At 34.3% G+C, this 6,000-nt stretch overlaps 1 protein-coding gene across 2 annotated transcripts in view; it reads left to right on the top strand.

The window, feature by feature from the left end:
- Positions 1-3,755: 3,755 nt before the first annotated feature.
- The window catches only part of sar1b (secretion associated, Ras related GTPase 1B), a 30,635-nt gene continuing 28,390 nt past the window's right edge, over positions 3,756-6,000 (top strand). For both annotated transcript variants that reach the window (XM_063011625.1, XM_063011626.1), the window contains exon 1: positions 3,756-3,901. The gene's annotated coding sequence lies outside the window, so the exon portion shown is untranslated. The remainder of the gene's footprint in view (positions 3,902-6,000) is intronic.

Below are 6,000 nucleotides of genomic sequence, written 5' to 3'. Positions count from 1 at the left end.
GTTGAGTTATTTTCAGAAGACAGTAAATCTACACTGCTATACAAGCTGTACACTGACTACTCTAAGTTATATCCAAGTTTCATGTCTATAGTGTTGTCCCATGAAAAGATATAATGAAATATTTGCAGAAATGTGAGGGGTGTACTCACTTTCGTGATACACTGTATATATATATATATATCTCTACAGGACGGACTGAAAATATTACAAATCTACTCACGTGCACACACAGAATTTACAGTCCTATATCTAGTGGCACACAGGCACATCCTCAGACTTATATGGGTCAAAGATGAGACGTAACTTTTTAGTGTCCCCACTTGATAAATAATATACAATTATATTGATATAAGTGGATATACCTTCAATCTACTCCATTTGTACATCTTTACTGAAACCTAAAAGTAATTTTTACGGAAAATTTATGATTTTTTAAAAAATAACCCTTGAAACCCCCAAAATGTCATTCAGTGCAACGGTCCCCCTACCTATTTAAGTAATAAAACATTAAGAAAAAACTAATTAATCTTAAGTAAAACTTAAAATTTACTGCTTTGGCATAATTGTACAAATGTCATGGGTGACATATTAAATAATATTCAATCAGATGTGTTTTTTAATATTAATAATATTCAGGATACTTTCAGTCCCCATTTTCCCAATCTTCAGTTGTCATTCAGTACAACGTTAATAAAAAGCCTTATTTTAATATGCAATCAAGCTACTGCAGTCATGTGACCAATTATAACAACAAAAGAAGACTCCTGGGGACCCTTCAGCACACACACGAGGTCAATGCATTTTAACATTATTTGATAAAAATGTCTTTTTACTGACACAGTACATTAAAGAACAAAACTGAGTGTCATTCAGTACAACACAGAAAACGTAATATTACGGTTAATCTTGTAAACAAACAAGGTTATTAACATTTAAATGTGAATATGTGTAGAAATGTCTTTGAGCTAAGGTCAATGTTAGCTTTTGCTAACCACTGGGATAACTGTAAAATGTGCTAAAGTAAAATTTCTGTCATTCAGTACAACAGTCATTCAGTGCAACAGAATTTCGCTGTTGCACTAAATTGACAATGACATTGTTATACTGACTTTATAATGTTTTAAAATTATTTTTAAATATTAAAACCACTTTTTTCCATTCTAGTCTTCCTTAATAAGAGCAGTAATTACAATGAATATTAAGAATTATGTTTTTGATGAAGTGGTCCCTGAGATTTTGTTATTGTCAAGTACGATGACCTGCCATTCGTTGGGCAGGTACTGCTGTCTGTTGGAGATGAGGTGCAAGTTAGCTGCATGCTACAAAATTGAAACAGAAATTCCTGTGTGGCCAAATCCACCTGATGAAATGTATTACCTTAAGTCTGATGTCAAAATCATAATCGCAGAACCAAAGCCATGTACAGCAAGAACCTCAAGGTTAACAACAAAAGACTGGAAAACATTTGTTCAGTTCATGAAATAAAATGCGACTTCAAATGGTTTTCATGGCTGAATGAATTTAGATTTACTGCAGCAACTTTTTCACGTGTTATGACACAAATTCCACACTTCCACACTGTTCTGGTGCCTTACAAGTTGTTATGATGGCTTCATTAGCTATGTTTTTCATTGCCTTACTTTTTTCATGATGTAGTAATATTATAACACATACTTGCCACTGGTGTGGCATATTTTCATTCTACTACTGCTACTTTAATCAATAAAGAACTTAAAAACAAATTAAGTCATGAATATTCTGATGTAACAGGATAATTTGGAGTGTCATTCAGTGCAACATAAAATCATCATACAGTGCAACAAAAACATTTGCTTAAAATAACTGTAATAAGTAATTATTATATATTTTTTTCATGTGAATGCAAGAGAATCCAGGCCTGCTTCATAGAAAACAGAGTTTGATTGGGTTTCAAATAGAATAGAATGTGTAGCAAAAACATCTTGTATACAAATAAACTAAATCCCAAGACGCATTAGAGTACAAACAATGCACAGAAAATTCAAAACAGAGTAAGTACAGTTTCTTCTGAGGTTTTAAATCTTTTGTAAGAGATATACTAAACTTATAAATTTGAAATGGCTAAGATTGTTCCTTGTGTGTGTATTTTGTCATAAATTAGTCGTTGCACTGAATGACATTTTTGTGCCCTTGTTGTGTGTCAACAACACTAAAAATATCAAATAAGCAAAATGCTGAGAAAAAAAATACATATTTACATAGGTGACACATTTGTGCACAATATTAAATGAAAAAATTATACAATTTAACCATTTTATTTTTTTGGTACTTGGAACACCCTATTCGTCTTTCACCCATATACACACAAGCAAAAAGCAGCATTATGGTCCCATACCACAAATAAGTCATTATTGCATATCATAGGATTTCTTTCAGGTTTTATGGACATCTATTTCCCTTACTAACAGAAATCCTGACCATTAAAGGGTGGATGGTACACCAATCAATCTTGAGTGTTACCTATGTGGTCTAAATGTTATCAGTTTCCCTCAGAGCTCTCCTTTCAGGCCACCTATTTTACCCCTGTTTGTCGTAATAACACATTGATATGCTTCGCGTAAATCCAAGTTTGTTTTTCTTGACATTTCGGAGCAATAATAAGCAAAATAATAAGCAAGTAACAATAAAGAAATTGTGTGACTTTTGCCCATAGAAAATAGCTACATTGCTTTACATCTCTTTTAATGTTTGAGGGTATTGCAATGTTGTCATGTTGACAACAACAATAGTTCTGGGATCAAGAGATAAGATTTTCTGACTCATTTAGAAGAAATCTGGATCAAAACATTAATAACTCAGATCAGTAGCTTGCTCTTTCTTAGGTGTGTACCGAAACGCGAGAAAACATTCAAAACATTTCGAAACAGCGTGACTTTTTCGGGACAGTCACGTCATTTTTTATTTCGATACGGACTTCGAAACAATGTGTCGAAACAACAATTCAAATGAATCGATTCAGTTTCGATTCAGAGTTTTAACCCTGTGGAATGGAATGTAGCTTACTCACTCTTCCATATGCCGATGCAAGTTCCCTTTGAACTGAACGCTTTCACTGCATATGGTTTGGCAACTAAAATGTCAGAAGTTCCGGTGTAAGTTACGTAACAGACGCACTCTCCTCGAGCATGCGCAGTTTGTACACGTGGCATTTCCTGTGCTAAAGTTATAAGTGGGCGTACTGGAAACAAGTATGACGGTTTTTTGTTGAGATAAATAAATAGATAGATAGATCACTTTATTGATCCCAGAGGAAAATTCCTACAAAGATGACGCATGGAATAAATCATTCAGTGGAAATATTTCCCGATAGGCAAAGTTTTAAAGTTGTTTTAACACGTTGAACCTTTTACGCAATAACTTGAAGACTTATTTTCCCATTTAGGTAATTTTTGTCTATATCATCGGTATAGTGGGACTAATATTAGCGTGACTAAAAAGTATTGGTATTCACACATTGGGGAATTAGGGATATTATCATTTAATGCCGAAAGAATACTTAAATTTGGTCTACATAATTAAGTTGTCCATATATTATATTTCAGTCCCTTATATTTAATTATATCACATTGCATTACATTACATTATATGATATATTATATGATGTAATGTTGTGTTATATTATATTATATTTAAATTATTGGTTCATTTTGTTACGCCTGTGACCGTGGTTCCCTTATCGGAAGGATTAAGTCGTAGCGCAAACAGGAAGCAGTTGGACTTGGGTTAGAGAGCCATTTCAGTGTGTCGTGGCTGTGTGGTAACACAAGAAGGCTGTAAAGAAGACTTATAATAGAATCATTTAAGTTTACAAGAGGCATTTTCCAATTGTGTTAAGGAGTACTATATTGTCGGTGCATACAAGGTATGGTTTCTGTGGGTTCCAATATTGTATTGCACTCGATTATCAGAGATGGTACATATGCTTACCGCTGCTACCTGTTTTTGCTTAGCTCGGTTACACAGGAGACTTTGCTAAAATAACAAAAAAACAAAGATCAAATTGCTCGCACTGGCGTGCAATTTAGAATACTGGGGATTTTATGGACATATTTTTGTTGTATATTAAAGATGAGACTGCGTAGATCTATTATTTAACTTTTTTGAAGTCTGAGTAAATTTATTGTAAGAGTTAGCAGAGTTTTCTGTAATCATGACATGACTAGAACATATGCTCGTTTTTAATCGTCTAGATGTTTTTACTGTTGATCAGGAGGTCAATGATTAAAGATACAATAGACGTGAGTTTTTAAAGTTTACGTTTTACGTGTTTGTCAAGTGATTTCTGCAGCTGCTTTTTGTGACTGACTAATAGGGGCACATATCAAAACAAACTAAAGTCAAGCTTAAAGGTGTTTTTCTTGCACAACGACTTAAAATTCTGCTTAAATGTTCAAATGCATGTGATCTTTATTTGCCTTAAATGTCTGTAATTATTATAAAACCTAAGGTGAAGCTTTTTACAACCACAGTACATGCCATGTAGTTACATTTAAATTTTCAGCATTTAGCAGACGCTTTTATCCAAAGCGACTTACACAATGAGCAATTGAGGGTTAAGGGCCTTGCTCAGGGACCCAACAGTGGCAACTTGGTGGTGGCGGGGCTTGAACCGGCAACCTTCTGTTTACTAGTCTAGTACCTTAACCACTGAGCTATCACTGGTTAAGGTACTAGTTAAGTTATTTTAACTTAGTGTAACTAAGTATTTACAAACTAAGTATTTGGTATGCTCTCCACTCTTTCACATTGCTGTTAAGTGGCGATTCCTGCCACAAAAAAATGAAAGCAGCTTGGCCAGTGTTCTGGTTGTCCTCTATCAAAATCTTGATTGACCTGGTTGTGTAACATGGAGCATTAACATGTTGTCTTTTCATATACATAGATTTATTTATGCCTTATTTACTAAGTCAAATCTGTGATTCCAGCTTGACTTAAGATCATTACCTGTCCACCAAATTTCACGATGTGTGCCAGATATTTTGAAATGTAGGCCTCTTTGGGTCTCAATCTAACCATAAGAAGACCATTTGTTGGGTCAATATGAAAACTGGACTAATCAGAAATGACAACCATACTCCAGTCATGTATGGTCCTATCCTTAGCAAACCTCAGCCTAGCTTTCCTTTAGTTCTTATTGTTAAAGGGCTTTTTCTCTAGCTTTGCATGATGTCAGTGCTGCTTTTTACCTCAGCTGCCATTTGCCATTGTTTTTATAGGCTACTTTATCATCTTACGGTGGATGTAACATTCACTTAAGTTAGTTGTTATCCCGATCAGTTGAGGGTTATTTTTGACTTTTTATTTCATTGCAGACAGTATGAACCCAAGATATTTTATGTTATTTGTTTGGTCAAATTAATTTCATTTACATACCTATCTGCTCAATCTACATCACACCAAACTTCACACTGAACCCTGCAGATCTAAATAACCTTGCTGCACAATTGCTACCGCCATACATACTTTTAGGCAATTTCAACAGCCACAACGTAATATGGGCAAGCCAAAAGACCAACAGTTAGGGTAAAATAATAGAAAATTTTGAAATAATCTCTGCATTATGAATACACCTGGAAACACCTACCTAATCCAGGACATGGAACATACACAATGAAGATTAGATAGTTCTAATCTTATGCAAACCTGAACTCCTCTTCTTCTGGATGATTTGTAAATATCTCTGTGGAAGTGACCATTTTTCCCATCATCAGCAAAGATGTCTACCCAACATATACAGGAACCAGACTCATTTGAATGGTTTACTAATACACTAAGAAAAATTGCAAACAAACCGATACCAAAAACCTGTAACACACAAAATAAAAACAGAACGCATGGTTTAATGACAAATGCAAACATGCAATCAAGTAAAAAATAAATTCAACTAACACCCCACAATGGAAAACTTGAACGAACTGTGCAACACTATGGCTAAAGCCCGAAAAATTATAAACACAGAGA

This window comes from Trichomycterus rosablanca, chromosome 16 (genome assembly GCF_030014385.1).
Source record: "Trichomycterus rosablanca isolate fTriRos1 chromosome 16, fTriRos1.hap1, whole genome shotgun sequence".
In the NCBI taxonomy this organism is placed as follows: Eukaryota; Metazoa; Chordata; class Actinopteri; order Siluriformes; family Trichomycteridae; genus Trichomycterus; species Trichomycterus rosablanca.
Note: the sequence above shows the minus strand (reverse complement) of the source record. Positions and strands in the feature narration are given on the sequence as shown.